Source organism: Macrobrachium rosenbergii, chromosome 17 (assembly GCF_040412425.1).
Source record: "Macrobrachium rosenbergii isolate ZJJX-2024 chromosome 17, ASM4041242v1, whole genome shotgun sequence".
In the NCBI taxonomy this organism is placed as follows: domain Eukaryota; kingdom Metazoa; phylum Arthropoda; class Malacostraca; order Decapoda; family Palaemonidae; genus Macrobrachium; species Macrobrachium rosenbergii.
Window position 1 is genome coordinate 28,875,765 of NC_089757.1, and position 17,500 is coordinate 28,893,264.

At 36.4% G+C, this 17,500-nt stretch overlaps 1 protein-coding gene across 5 annotated transcripts in view; it reads right to left on the minus strand.

Moving 5' to 3' along the window:
* Positions 1-17,500, minus strand: part of LOC136847823 (inactive phospholipase C-like protein 2) — a 607,840-nt gene that overhangs the window by 441,233 nt on the left and 149,107 nt on the right. The window lies entirely within an intron of this gene.

Genomic DNA, 17,500 nt, shown 5'->3' on the forward strand with positions numbered 1-17,500 from the left:
TACAGTGCACCGCGTGAGGAGCACTGATGGCACTGCTCCCCCTACGGGATCTTTCATTATAGGAACCTGTGACACGGCAAGAAATGGCCAGCCTTTTCCACAGTCCCATGCCCGCATTGATTATCGATGGATAGGCAAGAGCAATCTTCAAGGAATTGGAAAATCTCTTGATCATAAATAAGACCGGCAAAGATATTGTGGGAGGCAAGAGAAGAGAGAATGAAAGCCAGACAGCATTGATTTGATATTCTCTCTCTCTCTCTCTCTCTCTCTCTCTCTCTCTCTCTCTCTCTCTCTCTCTCAAAGATTCACTGCAGACGAGCTTCCATTTGTAGTATATGCTTGCACATTCTTCGGTTTAATTATACAATCACGAACTCGTAACAAAGTATATATCTGAATGTGGCTGGGTATTAGCACAGATGATGAGAGAGAGAGAGAGAGAGAGAGAGAGAGAGAGAGAGAGAGAGAGAGAGAGAGAGAGAGAGAGAGAGAGCCCTCTAAGGAAGAACAACTGTTACCATGACACAAATGTTGAAAGGTTGACATTATCTTTGCAAACTGATACCGTTGTCCTCTAACAAACTTCACGATAATGTAAGGGACATGGATTAGGGATAGCTACAGCAACTACGAGTATATATAGAAAATAGAGTTCGTGTACAAACATATCAAACAAATTTATGTGTTTGTATGTACCTGTGTATGTCTGTCTGCATATATATACTGTACAGTATATGTATATATATATATATATATATATATATATATATATATATATATATATATATATATATATATATATATAATATATATATATATATATATATATATATATATATATGTGTGTATATATATATAATCATCTTTTCTAGGTCAGTTAAAATAAGTTACCATGGTAGTCGTAAGTGGTAGCAAGCGGTTCGGCCTGGTCGTACCACTTGGGATTCCAGTGTTCTGTATCCCAGCACAGTTGAGCTCTAAACAGTTTGCTGTGAACCTTTTGGGATTGGAAATGGCTCTAAATGGCTCATGAACTTCTTTCTCTTCATTCTTGAGGCCAATATCAACCACTCATGTCAGGCCAGTCTATATTTCTATAAACTAGAGAATATCGTGGTGGTATAGCTGCAACCTACAAATCTACAGGTTTCTTTATCGTTTCCCTGGCAACCTACCCTTACCGTTACGAAATCGGACGTACTGTTGACCTTTTTAATGCGCATTAATGAAAACCTACTAGGTTTCTGGGAGGCTCTCCAGATTTTCTTTACATATCCATGATAACTTTAATTACCGTTACGGTAAGAGTAGCTTAACAAATAATGCATGCACAGCCAACCCCAAGTAGGTATTGAATATTTCCTCACCTTCTTGATTGATTGCTGTATGATCCTGGGACTGCTACTTGGTCATTTCCGATCATTTTGCCTTCACTAATTAGTCCCTCCAACAAAATTTATCAGTAAAACTTAACGATAGCTGTTGCTCTCAACATGGAATACAGCCATGAACACATCTTACTTTGTATTGGCATATTCTGTGATTTATTTTGGGCCGTCTTCCAAAGCATTTCTCAGTGCTCCTACAAGCTTCAAAGATTCAAAAATGTCAGTCACTACTTCTAAAACCCAGACGAAAATAATCATTATTAACATCTGAAACAATAAAAGATGGATTATTTTTACTTTTCTCTGCGCCACAAGACTACAAAGTAATATCACTAAATCTAGAAGTGTGAGTATGGTTGAAAAATAAGAAAAGTATTGATCACAATTATTATTTTAACTATCCCGAGCAAGATCCAAATATCAGCAAATATCGCCTAAAGAAAAAGACTGTGATAATACTTTTAAGGGATTAAACACTTTGTTGAAATTAGCGAAAAATTACTTCTCTGCTAAAGGTCATAGCAACCGTACTGTGAACGTCCTTGACCGCACAAGCGATTAAAAAAAATATTTACAACACGCATGTTTATTTCTCGATTTAAAACCATTACGCGGGATTATGGTGTGGAACCAATTAGTCTTATTCAAGTTCAAGGTAATTACAATGCCCCATTAGGCGCCCAAGGCTACACATTAACGCTCGTGGAGGTGATTGTATTTGATGAAAGGATGCCAGATGATACGGAACCTTGTAGTGAAGGTGTGAAGGCGCTTAGATAATAGTTGATGAGGCGGCGTTGGTGGTGGTGGTGGTGGTGGTGAGAGTAATAAGACGGTTGGAGGCTGATTTGTTGAAGATGACTGCGGGAGAATGTGAAGGCATTGGTAAAGGAAAAAAAAAAAAAACAATGGCTGACGGGTAATGGCACAGGAAGACGGTTGAGAGTGGTTGTAATATACAAGACGAGTGCAAAGTGGGAAGGAGCTACGAGCTTGTGGATGATTAGAGAATGGTTGCTGGAGAATAGTTGCTGCGACAGATAAATGTGGGGGAGAACATCAGGTATAAAAAATAGGAGAATAGTCCCTGCGACAGATAAATGAGGGCGAGAAAATCTGGTATAAAAAAAATCGGAGAATAGTTTCTGCGACAGATAAATGAGGGGGAGGAAATCAGGTATGAAAAAATAGGAGAATAGTTTCTGCGACAGATAAATGAGGGGAAGAAAACCAGGTATAAAAAATAGGAGAATAGTTTCTGCAACGGATAAATGAGGGGGAGAAAACCAGGTATAAAAGAATGGAAGAATAGTTGCTGCGACATATAAATGAGAGGGAGAAAATCAGGTATAAAAAATAGGAGAATAGTTTCTGCGACAGATAAATGAGGGGGAGAAAATCAGTTATAAAAAAATCGGAGAATAGTTTCTGCACAGATAAATGAGGGGGAGAAAATCGGTTATAAAAAAAATGGGGGAATAGTTACTGCGACAGATAAATGAGGGGAAGAAGATCAGGTATAAAAAATAGGAGAATAGTTTCTGCAACGGATAAATGAGGGGGAGAAAATCAGGTATAAAAAAATGGGAGAATAGTCTCTGCGACACATAAATGAGGGGAAGAAAATCAGGTATAAAAAATAGGAGAACAGTTCCTGCGATAGATAAATGAGGGGGAGAAAATCAGCTATAAAAAATAGGAGAATAGTGTCTGCGACAGATAGATGAGGGGGAGTAAATCAAGTATAAAAAAAATAGGAGAATACTGTAGTTGCTGCGACAGACAAATCAGTGGAGAAAATCAGGTATAATAAACAGAATAGTTGCTGTAGCCGATAAATGTGGGGAGAAAATAGGGTATAAAAAAAAGTAAGAGGAGGGCGACATCATCACTGCGGTGGAGATAGGAGTAATGACGGCCGGAGAACTATTACTGGAGTAAAGTGGGTGTAAGGTAATGGTGTATATGGTATAGAGAAGCGGGTGACGGACAAGTGACAGGAACACAGACTTAGGGATATTATTAGAATACCTGCTGAGAATGGATGAATGAATGAATGGAGATACGTATTCAAGTAAAGCGTAGTAAACTCCTGAGACGATTAAGTGGAGAAAAGGAAACTGGGTGCGAATGGAGGAAGGCTGATAAATGGATGCCATGAGACAGAGGGGGAAGATGGGCAAATAGAGAAGCGGCAGATTATTAATGCGATTGACAGGTTGATTAATGGATTGGCTGCTTAATTTCGTAAACTGGCGTCATACTCTTAAGGAGAGCGTAAAGAGCCATTGTGTAGCATTCCTGATTAATGCAGATTGATGAGTTACGGGGACGGGACTCTTGCGTACAACGAAGAAAGAGGAATGGACTTCTTTACTAAGGGAACCAAGAAAAGGAGAGAAGAGCTTGATGAGAAATGGCCTCTCAGAAAGATGACGTGAGGTTTCACGTGAGATTTTCATTGAGGAACCGTTTTAGAAACGAGGTTTGGTAAAGGACCCAGTGAGAATACAGGAAAAAGGGTTTAACCACCACTGGAAAGAAAAATGAGAAGCTGAACTTGGAGCAAGATATGGAGAACTAGCTGAAGATGAAATCTGTTTGTTAATTCTTTGCACAAGAAGGTTACGTTAGGAATGTCTGTGGCTAACCAAGGAAGAGGTACTTCAGAGGACGAATTAACTGACCATTAACGAACTATACTTAGGATAAGGGTCCAGCAAATAATTTGCAGTCCCAAAATTATCACTCCTCTCTAATTTAATATTTTTTTACAGATCTACCATCATTTTTACTAAATAGAATCGAGGATATTACCTTCCCTAAGCCAATGCAGTAAAGGAAACAGATTTGCCGTTATTTTTACTAGACAGAATCGATCATGACACTTGAAGACATGACCTCCCCCAAGCCAATACAGTAAAGGAAACAGATTTGCCACTAATTTTACTAGATAGAATCGATCATGACACTTGAGGACATGACCTCCCCTAAGCAAAGACAGTAAAGGAAACAGACTCAACTGCATATACAGTATACTTAAAACATTAAAATCGAAACGGAAATTAAATACCGGAATCTAGATTCCCTTCATATTAAGAGATTGAAAGCCTCTGATTGATATGAAATACTTTGGAAATTAGCAAACGTATATTCCATACACAAACTGCAAGTGAGCCTGCATCAGAAATTTGCAACAAGCAGGTAGACTAAGCAAAACGATGCTAAAGGAATGGCAGTTATAAAACAGATAACAATAACATAAATATCAATAAATCAAAACTAGAAAACGACCAAGCGTGGAAGCCAGAAAACAAACAGGAAAAGGCTGAGAACTGCAATATAGGGTAATTTATTGCGCTACCAACCAAATGGAATTGGAATGTTTCAGTGTAAGTCCGTTCGAATAAACCTTTTACATAATTTCAAGCGCCATTCAGCCCTGGATATGGAATACCAATAAACCGAATTTCAAAACACAACTTATTGCAATGTCAATGCAAGGTTGCTCAGCCAACTGATCGTTGTCAATAAAACCTACCAAAGTTTCAATAATCCTGCAGCCAAAGCAAAATGAACCAAAATAAAAATACGACGAATTCATCTCTCTCTCTCTCTTCTTTCTCTCTCTCTCTCTCTTCTCTCTCTCTCTCTCATATATATATATATATATATATATATATATATATATATATATATATATATATATATATATATATATATATATATATATATATATATACACATATATATATACGTATATATGTATCTATACACGATAAACCATCTCTCTCTATCTAGCTAAATTTTATATATATATATATATATATATATATATATATATATATATATATATATATATATATATATATATATATATATATATATATATATATATATATATATATATATATATATATATATATATATATATATATATATATATGACAGAGAGAGAGAGAGAGAGAGAGAGAGAGAGAGAGAGAGAGAGAGAGAGAGAGAGAGAGGGGGGGGCGGGTTGGTCTCGCGGAAATGTGCTTAAATCTCGACTGTCGGAAGTTCATGAATTCCTAGTGAGAATAATCATAATTATACTTGAGAATCGAAAAACCGATGAAGAAATGTTCATGAGATTATGCGCTAGTACTGATAAGTGGCAGAGATCGTTGATGGATGTCACGCTATCGAGAGGAGTGACGAGGGATCAAAATCTACCTATCCATCATCAGCTTGAAGCGAGAGCAAAAAAAAAAAAAAAGTCCAGCTGGATGGGTGTTCAATGCGTGGCAAAATGAGCGCCTGTGTTAAAGACATCGAAGTGAAATGAGTTTATGAGGCGCTTGTCAAATTTCAAAAACAAGGTCACTGGGTCAGCAGGGAATATTACGAGTCTAGGCGCTTAAGTAGTGGTAATAGGGGAAGCGTGAAGAGGGAATGGTGCAAGATATTCAATGATGGAAAAATAATATTATTTGGAGTGCAGTTGCTAGACAGAGGGAAATAAGTAAAGTAATGCAGGACCGATCATTTTAAGGAGAAAAGTTTCTCTGGAGTGAAATAAATGATAGGTGACTGAATGATTTGTTTTACAGATAAGCAGTTCACTATTTCCAAGTACACAGAGCGGGTATACCTCCACCAAAGAAATTAAAAACAGAAATTAATCATTCTCGATATATATCAACATTCAAACCATTTAAAAACCCGATTTTTTTTTTTTTTTTGCCCAAAACTCGCTTTGCCACAAAATCTCACTGAAAGTGATCAAGAAAAGTTATTGCGGACAGACTCACACAAACATGTGATTACATAATCTAAGTTTTATTTTCATACTACATGCAGTACTAAATTTTATTAAAATTTCATAGTCATAAGTACCTAAAATGAGGAGACAACCAAACAGAGACATGGCTGCAAAAATACTTTTACATAATAAATTTACGTAATACTGGATTTATTTCCTAAGGAACTGAATATTATTCGTGATACGACGCTTTTACGTAACAATAAACAACTTTAAATTACAAACAAATTCTGATTCTTTTATCGCAAAAAAACAACAGAACATTGTTTAATAGAGATCCTAATAAAGCTCATGAAAGACCGATGAAGCTTCTATAATTCGTATTTCGAAATGACTATCGTCGTAAAAACGGAGACTTTCAATTCATCTTCGAAATCGATTATCCTTTCTTGATGAAGCATCACGTTTCCTTGGAAAGTATCTCAGCATGTCAGAAAATGTCATTAACCGCATTTCGTGATTTTATTTTAAGTTTTTTTGGGGTGTAAAACTTTCGGAATATAATTTCAGTAGATCCAAATTCAAATCCCCGAACAAACCATCATCTACCAAGATACTGAGAAGAAATTCGATAAGAGTCTTTACGATAAAACAAATTGTAAGCAAGCATTGAATTAAAAACAAATGAAGCTCACCTTCCGTACGCTACGCCTTCGCTTACAACAGTTACTGATGACCACAATCACGCTAGTACGAAATATCTGACATCATCGACCGCAGACACAAACATCCGAACATAAACACGCGCAGAGACACATAAATAAGACAGTGAGCAACAAAATGAGCTTTGAAAACAAACAAGGAAGAGCGTAACCCCAACAACACGGCTCTGTTGCATTAGCAACGCCAGACATTGACCTTCGGCGGCTTTCATGGGAGAGTAAATCCTGGGAAGTCCTAGCATCTTGTTTTCACCATTTTGATTTGGGGATTCCGAGTCTGAAGAGGTAATGGGCAGGATATATATTTGCCATATGAATGTTAATCTTTCTCTCTTCTCTCTCTCTCTCTCTCTTCTCTCTCTCTCTCTCTCTCTCTCTATATATATATATATATATATATATATATATATATATATATATATATATTATATATATATACATATATATATATATATATATATATGTATGTATGTATGTATGTATGTATAATATATATATATATATGTATATATATGTATTGGGCCTCCGTTATGATTAAGTATGCTGGCCTCAGCATTGAATTATGTCGCCTGGCAGTTGTTTCATTGCAGTGGCCGTAAGGCAAGCAACCTCATTCCAAAACACTAGGTGAGAGTCGAATTAAACTCTATTATACACTTCATAAGCTCTATAAGAATAAATACACACATATATATAGTATAAATGTATATACATCCTAAATACATACAAACATATATATATATATATATATATATATATATATATATATATATATATATAGAGAGAGAGAGAGAGAGAGAGAGAGAGAGAGAGAGAGAGAGAGAGAGAGAGAGAGAGAGAGAATATGGTAAGAGATCTAAAAACGCATACAGTATACACGGTAAGCAATACCAGTTCCACCAGTCCGATACGATATGAGTATATCTATAAAAGGGAACAAAGCTGTCACATTTTACAACCATGGAAGATATCCCAGAAGAGTCATAATAAATCTAAAGTGGGGAACTTATTCGATTACCTACTGCTTCTGAAAGTACCTTTGTGCTTCATTTACAAATCTCACCTGATTATGTGCCTCGTAAAAATAAATTCCCAACAAAATCTACATATCCAATGTGTCACTACACTTACACCACCAACCACATACACACGTACACAAACGTCGACAAACCCAAACAAACACAGACACTTTATGTAATGTACACACATGTTTATTAATATATATATATATATATATATATATATATATATATATATAAGCATACATATATATACAGGTATATATATACACTATATATATATATATATAATATATATATATATATATATATATATATATATATATATATATATATATATATATATATATATATAAGCATACATATATATACAGGTATATATATACACTATATATATATATATATATATATATATACAGGTATATATATACACTATATATATATAATATATATATATATATATATATATATATATATATATATATATATATATATATGAATATATATATATAAAGTTTAGTGCTGCTTTGAGCAATTTACCATGTAACCTCTTAATTTCCTCAAATGATCCCATATTTGAATATACACATTGGAGAATCGATACAAGAACAAGTCTACATGTTTTTGTAGCTTTGGAAAACGCCGGAGCGCTCTTTCAGGCAAAGTAGAGACAAACATTGACACCCCACCCCAAGTCCTTCAGCCTTGATTCTCGTGACAGCATCGTCTTTAAACGTTGCAGACAGTTTCTTGTAAGCAGGTGACCTCGGGGAACCATTTAGGGCTAACAAAGGTTATTTTTTCATAAGTAATGTAGAAAGTTTTTGTGTTTTCATTAGCTATAGGGTCATTTTTGTAGACCTGCTACACTTGTATTCGCATGCCTTTGTGCAGTTTTTGGCTTCATTTTCATTCATTCATCACCATACCGAATGACCTATTTGGTCCCAGTGCTAGGCCTCTGGCCTAGACCTGGCATTACATCCAAATCCTTCGGGCCAGCCCTAGAAGAGCTGATAGTCAGCTCAGTGGTCTGGTTAAATCGTTTTAATAATAATAATAATAATAATAATAATAATAATAATAATAATAATAATAAACTTGTACTGAGCAGGAGAATGTCATCCACGTAACAAAATACATAATACTTTATGCTGGTCATTGAAATGCTTGCTTGTACACTGCACAAATCCACTATCGATTCCTGATGAAATGTTTGAACAAAAAAGAAGAGGAAACTCCCATCCCCCCACCATGTCTAGTCCCTTATATATGCGTATATTACAGATTACTGTGTCTCCTCATTTAATTCATCGGGGATAATCCTTGGCGTTTTTATTTTAAGAGCGGTTTATGGAATGCCGTCAAAGGAACCCTCGGCAACCAGTGAGCACGCGTATAGTATACCGAGCAGCTCCCATCATTCATGGAGTCAGCGACATCTATTCATGTAGTCAGTGACATCGTAATATCTTTCTGTAGCAATACCTCAGTTAGTGAAGTTATATTTATAATTTTTAAAATCTTAGGTAATGCGGTTCAACTTCGTTAATGAATTGTTTATGAAAGCAGTGTAGCAAGTCTCTTTTTTAACCAAAGTTTGTTGTAAAGTGATTGATTCATAAATCAATACAGTATATAATTCCGAGAGAGAGAGAGAGAGAGAGAGAGAGAGAGAGAGAGAGAGAGAGAGAGAGAGAGAGAGAGAGAGAGGCTGCTGCTGCCCAAAACCCGTGTAATCCCTCGAGAACCCTCAAAGGATATATATGAGAGATTAATCCCTGAGGAGTTTGAGAAAAAGGTATAGTCCAGAGAGGAAAAACTGTCCCTAATGAGGTCAGGAATAAAGGAAGAGAGAGAAAATTTGTCGGTAAAATCGGGGATTAAAAGACACTGAGAGTAAGGGAATTCCGTATTATGAAGTACTTTCAGATCTTTCGAATATCATTCTCTTTATTTTTAATTTGTTTAAGCAACAGCTTTGTCGCTTCCACCACTTCCGTTAGGATTAACTCCCTACTTTATTCCTTCCCCTCCATTGCTAGTTTCTGGATTAAAAAATTGAAAGGAGTAATTCAAATGAAAAGGAGAAAGCAAAACACCAATGAAGGCATGATGAAGGAAGCTTGGGCAATGGCGATAATCGAGAAATTAAAGGATCCAAGTGCACAAATTGCCTAAGTAATGAAAATGAAAGGTATATACGAAAGAACCCGTGAAAGTAAAAACATTGTAAACGTGCCGACAAATGTAATTAGAAAATATGATGATTATTAGAAAATATAATGATTATTAAGACGAAAAGCGAACGCAACAAGGAGAGAGAGTCATTTGCGAATACACATTTAGAAACAATATTGATGATCAAAACAAAAACCGAATGCACATAAGAGCAAACAAAGTGTTACGAAAATAACTCTCCAAAGTATCAACACAGCAGCAGCAACAAACTTTATTACACTCCCCCGGTTATGTCATCCTTTTTATCCCTCTCTGAGGGGATGAGAGAGAGGAGAGAGAGAGAGAGAGAGAGAGAGAGAGAGAGAGAGAGATCCACGCGAATCACCGCCGCTCCCCCCAACATCATCTCAATCATCTCATTTTCCAATATCCTTTTACAGCTTCCACGGCCGGAATGTGTGAACTCCGACGAAGCCACCAGATTTAGGTAAGCAACCATATGGAAGGCTCACTAGGGAGGCAGTTGCGTAGTTTTATGGTAATACTGTGCATATATACATACATATATATACATATAATATATATATGTATAAATATACACAGGTATATATATTATATATATTTATATACATATAAATTTCTGACTCACATCAGGATCGAACCCAAGGTCTTTCATTGAAGGCAAGGGCGCTGCCCACTAGGCCATACAAGTCATGTATGGCCTAGTGGGCAGCGCCCTTGCCTTCAACTGAAAGACCTGCGTTCGATCCTGATGTGAGTCAGAAATTTTATTTCTGTTCCACACGTGATTGTGTGTTGATTATTTATATATATATATATATATATATATATATATATATATATATATATATATATATATATATAATTTGTATGCTGTGTGTATAGAGAGAGAGAGAGAGAGAGAGAGAGAGAGAGAGAGAGAGAGTACAAGTGAAATGATGGAGCAGGACGTTTTGAGATGGTTTGGTCATGTGAAAATAATGGAGGACGATAGGTTTGTGAAAAGAGAGTATACTAAGAAGTTTCAGGAGAAGGGAAGAGAGGAGGACCTGGAAAATACTGAAGAGTTGCAAGATAGAGGTCAATGACTCAGTTCGCAGTGGTATTCAAAACACTGCTGATGATCCTTCTGAGGAGATCAACGTAGAAGGCAATGTTTGATAAGCAAAGCAATAGTGATCACACTACACTATTTTTTTTTTTTTAGTTGACAATCTTACTTTCGTATGAAACTTCGGTTTACTTGACTTCCAGATCTTATTCACAATGTCCGTTGTTTGATTTGCCCTTTCCAGTTTTTCATTAAATGATAACTCAAGAGAAACTGTACTGGATGTCACTGCTCCTAAATATTTGAAATATTCGACCTCACTGATCGTTGCTACATCTTATATTACTTTGTCCCATCTCTCTATGAGAGACATATGATGCATTATCATAATTTGTGATTATTTATGCACACCCATATATATATATATATATATATATATATATATATATATATATATATATATATATATATATATATATATATATATTATAAAATATAATGTGTATACATGTGCCAATAGAACGTACATCCATGTACAGTCTTACATACACAAACAAGCACATGTATATATAGATGGACAGCAAAACTACTATACTTCCATGATTACAACTGTAACATTACATATGACAATATTTCATACCGGACAAAGGATAATTTTTAGGTCCGATTAATAACAAAAGTTCCACACGAAACAACTTTGTACGGACACTAAGGAATTTCTAACATACTGGTCACTCAGAAAACTACTACATACCACCATTCAGATAATGTGATTCTCGCCACAGAATTGCTCCAAAGCCGTGATTCTTAACTTTTTTATTACCGCGCCCCCTCTAAGAGTTGGGCCTTCCCTCCACAGGCCCCTTACACCTATGTAAAATTTCCTCCCAGATTTAAAGGAAAAAAAAAAGAGAAAGAGAAGGGGTTTCAGGGGATAGGGAGGGAGGTAAATAATTGCAAAACATGGTAAGCCCAACGAGTATAACCAAAGTAGTAGACTATAGTAAACTAACGTTATAAGGCGATACTTTTGCATTTTTTCATAAACACCTGAATATTAGTTGCTCACTCTTGTTAAGAGAATAACGAATATAATTAGAGAATTTAATTTTCCCATAGGGCTCGCGCCTCCCTTGGAAATTGCTGACGCCCCCCAGGTTGAGAGAACCACTGCTCCAAAGCAAGCCAAATGGGACGAAGTTGAGTCCTATGAGGCGAGGGGGAAAATTAATAGAGTACTTCGCCTTTAACATTACCATATCCTTCTCTTGACACTTAAGTGGCCAGGCGCCAGACTAGACAGGATGTCCAGTCGTTAAGTTTATTTGTTAACTTTATACATTAAGACTGGCTTGTTAATCCCTCTTGGATTAAAGGAGGCGCAAAGCCTGGGTTTATCCATCAGAGGAGGTACCACAGCCACGTGTTTCTTGATGAAGTTACAATCACTAGCTCATTAAATTACATTAACCTTTATTTGCAATGATTGAAAAGGAGATAAAAGTCAATTGCTCTATTTTACATCGGTTGGAAGGGAGATAAAGTCAACTGCTATACTATTAAAGGAAGAGTATATTCTAAATTCAGTATGTACCGGACCATGTTAAACAATATCGGACGGAATAGTAAAAGCTTTCAAAAAATTACAACAGCTATATGCGTAGGTATTGAATTTTTGCCTGAAATATATATCCCGGTAATTTAGACTGTAGGTAGGAACCCGCTCTTTGTTTTTATTACTATTTGGTAAAATCATCAAACCTTTTCCGCGCGTTTTCACTTTAAGGAAGTTTCAAACACCATTTTCACACCGATATCGATATTTTACAATGAAGAGATATAGATATTTTAGAAAGAACATTCCATCAAAGGAGTCTTTTGGGTTGTTAAAGAGACCTTTTTTTTTTTTTGAGACGAAATAAAACAAGGGGATTGACCGATTCATTGCTTTTATACGATATACTAAAGAAAAGGCAAAACTAAATAATCTTCATACATCTTCAGAATTTACCCTCATGCATGGTTGTTATTGTATGGATCGCGGGAGGAATTATTTCACGGTATTTCACTGAAGGATTTAGGATTCTGAACCTGGGGTTCGTGAACCCCTAAGGTTCGAGGACGGAACTGGCTGAACTCTCTCAAGACTTAACTTGGACGAATAACTAAAGGACCCTTGTGAAATACCCCTAATAATCTTTCCTGTGCTTTATCTTTCAAAAACCTGTAAACTCATTATATTCTCACCTAAATGAATATACGCACGGCAGTATCCTTTTATAATGAATTAGCATAAAGATTAAAGGCATTCTATATTCAGTGTCAGGTTAATGGGTTACGGGTCGATGGTATGAAAATGTGGCTGAAAAGAGTTTGAGAAACCCATCGCTTGAATGTTTTTCCTTCACTCCTTTCTAAACCTTGGGAGACCTCCTGACGTTAATCTCAGAATTCATTTTTTAGAAAGCTCTGTAGAAACATACGATACTTTTCTTATGCTGAATTAGGCTGAAATAACAACCTTGTATTTCAGAGATTAGCTTAATTTTACAAGTTTTCATTTACTTTCATGTGATACGACCGGTTTATTGGCAAAAGACAGGAAACCTATCGTTCTCCCATGAATGAGAGTGTTTACCTGAAGCGTTTTATGGCATTTTTCTATAATAAAACAGCATAATAAAAAACTTGGCAACAATAAAAGAAGGAATAGGCTTCACTCCAAATTAACCAGGCCTTGAGTACGGGCAGCTCGTTAGCGGTGATATTTTCAAAGTATGAAAAGCATTAAAAATTTTTAATATATCATTTACAAAACATTTATCAGAAATGCCTAAAAAGCAATTAACTTACCTAACTCGCTTTCACAAACGAAAATGTTCACATAAAAGGAAACATAGGAAATTGAATAAAATATAGAATTTAGGCCAAAGGCCAAGCACTGGGACCTATGAGATCATTCAGTGCTGAAAGGGAAACTGAGAGTAGAAGGGCTTAAAAGGTGTAACAGGAGTAAAACCTCGCAGTTGCACTATGAAACTAGTGTTAGGAGAGGGTGGATAGCAAGATGGAAGAGAGAGAATATGAATGGAGGTACAGTAAAAGGAATGAATGGTGTTGCAACTTGGAGCCGAAGAGAAGCTGCAAAGGACCTTAAGTAACGCCTACAGTGCACCACGTGAGGTGCACTAACGGCACTAGCCCCCTATGGAGTAAAAGGAGACAGAACACAGAGAAGACGTGTACGAAAATACGCCAAGTATGAGATATGATCCTACGAGTTACATAATAACGCGCAAAATTCGTTTTTGAACAGCATTCGCTCCTGGTAATTTTGATGGCAATAAATATGGTATAATTGTAACAATTACTGAAATGCAATGTAGCACTCACAGCTGTACGACAATTAACTATGACAGGCAGTCCTAAAATAAAACATGACATAGGTGAACACATATATACATACATAAACGCGCGCGCGCGTACACACACACACACATATATCTGTACAGTATACACACACACACACACACACACACACACACACATATATATATATATATATATATATATATATATATATATATATATATATATATATATATATATATATATAAAAGTGGGGAAGAACGAATGAATGTCAGGAGCCCTCGGCCAATGCCTGCAAATTACGTGGATCGCTCCCGAGCAGCCGCTCGTCATTCCAGCCAGCTAACATTAGATACCAGCGTCTGCTGGGGCAGTATAAAAAAAAAAAAAATTAAATAAATAAAAAGAGCGGGGGCCTGGCAACTTCATCCCTGAATATCAAAACCCTTCCATTCCATTACCTCTTGCACGTCATTCGTTCAGGACTTGCGGAACTTAATTTCGCCAAAATATCGTCCTTCATTTTCTTCATTTTCCCCAGTGACAAAAACATTTCTATACCGCTCTGAAACGTTTCCTCACCACCGCCTGCCTTCATACCTCATCCCATTTCGATACTGTTTACGCTTTGAATCCTTCATAGCCAACATTTACTGCGCCAAGAATCAATCTCACCGAAAACACAACAAAATAGCGGCTATTTTCTGCTAATTTTGTCGACTGGGAAGATTTTATTTAACCTAAAATCTGATTCACAAGATTAACTTCATGAAAACGGACTTTACTACAGAGTCCGAAACTTGAGAATGAACAGGATGACTCTCAGTGTAAACAGGAAATCAAGCAGGCAAAAAATGATACGACGACTTGGGAATGGTGCTATTGTTTTCAGAACGCACAAACATTATTAATTCGTCGAGAACCGGAAAGTTAACGCCCTCCAGGGCCACTTCCCTAGGGAAAACCATACATACAAATATATATGTGTGCGTGTGTATGTGCGTATTTGGTTTCCTCTAATAGACTGTGATTCAAAAGAAAAGATAAGTGCTAGTGCCACATTCACACTTAATTGCTAAAGAATCCCTTTGTATTAAGTTTTTTAATACTGGAGCAGTCCCTTCATACCCTTGTACCGAAAATGTAGTCCTTTTCTTTTCAATACCTCTTTCATTCCGTCTATGAAGCACTTTCTAGGTCTTCCTCTCTATCTTTGTCTTTCATTCATAACCAACATCTATACTTCACCTAAATAAAGGAGAACTGATTCAATAACCCCATTATACATTGCAGTCTTGGCTTCCTAAACGCTCCCAATCTTTTGTACACACCTGCTATGCGTTTGAAATATTCTATTCTGCCATGTTTTGAATGCTATTCAGCAGCTGACTTGCATCTTAAATTGCTGGACAAAAACTTCAGTTCTATTAAACTTCTTATCCTCGATCTTAGTATTAATATCTGATACCCCTGTTCAAGTAGCTCGTTGCCCATGATGTATACATTTTTTTTTTTTTGTGATCATCCGGTGCGTTCAGATCTTCCCGTACTCTAACATCGCCTATGTAGTGCTATAAATGCCGTTAATTCTTAAAGCCTTGCTTTTTCTTTGGTGAATTTCAATACTGGAGTTTTATATAAGTTTTATAACTTCGCTGCGTAAATCGTTGAATGATCTTCCTAAGCCCGTTATTCAATGGCTGAAACTTCTGAAGTTCAAACCTGATGCAAATGCTTTCTTAACGAGCAGGGCGACGTGTTTCAATGGTCCATTTGTTACTGATCTTATCTGTGTTATTCTGTTATCCATCTAACTTGTTTTCCTTTGTTTCGTCTTTAGTAGATTCTTTACATCTCAGCTTCCTCTTCCATACTGGGTTGTTTTCCCTAGTTGTTCTTCTAAAATTTTGCTATTTTAACTGAGATTGCACACTGACTTGTAATAATAATGATATTTTTTCACTCGCCCTTTCTATCAAATACCTACCGCTTCTATGCATCTCCCATCCATATCAACATTTACTGCTTCAGCTTCAAAGTTTCCTTATATTCTTATAATCTCACTTTTGCTCACAATCCCTTTCATCTTTCTAATCTTAAAAAACCCTTTTACGCTCACGATTTTCTGTAATTCCTCTTCATTGTCCCCAATCAGTGCGGTATCATGTTCCTACTGGGTCATTCCATATTCTAGGGCCCTTATCCCACATATACGTCTAGTTTTCTTTGACTTCTTATATTACTTCATCCACAAAAGAAACAGCCAATGAGATATTCCACATCCTTGTCTCTGGCCAACTTTTACACCAAATGAGCCCCTTTCCCGTGTTATACCACAACAAACGCTCAGCTTCCATCAGTCTTCCCCGTAGGGAGGTAGTGCCGCCAGTGCCCCTCACGGGGTGCACCGTAGGCATTACTTAAGGTTCTTTGCAGCGTTCCTTCAGCTCCTAGCTGCAACCCCTTTCATTCCTTTTACTGTACCTCCATTCATATCTTTCTTCCATCTTGCTATCCAACTTCTCCTAACAATTATTTAATAGTGCAGCTGCGAGGGTTTCCTCCTGTTACACCTTTCAAATCTACCTACTCTCAATTTCCTTTCCAGCGCCGAATGACCTCATAGGTCCCAGTGCTTGGGCTTTAGCCTAAACTTTGTACTCCATTCCGTTCCATCACAAAGTCTTGATAATTCTTAGAACCTTATGTCTTATACCATTCATCCTCAGTTCCTCATTACTTCTCTGTTGATTCTATCATAATCTTTCTAAATACATGATATGTTAAGTATAGCTTTTACACTTTGTTTCCAAACTTCTAACATAACAATTACCCTACAGAGACCTGATCCAAAAATATTCCTCCTTTGTCTAAACCCGCAATGATGTCTCTTATGAATTATTCTGTCAACCGTCGTATTTTCTCAATCAATCAAAGTCTCACCATACACAATCCCTTATATAGTAAGTAAGGGTATATCCCTATAATTCTTAGTTTATTCC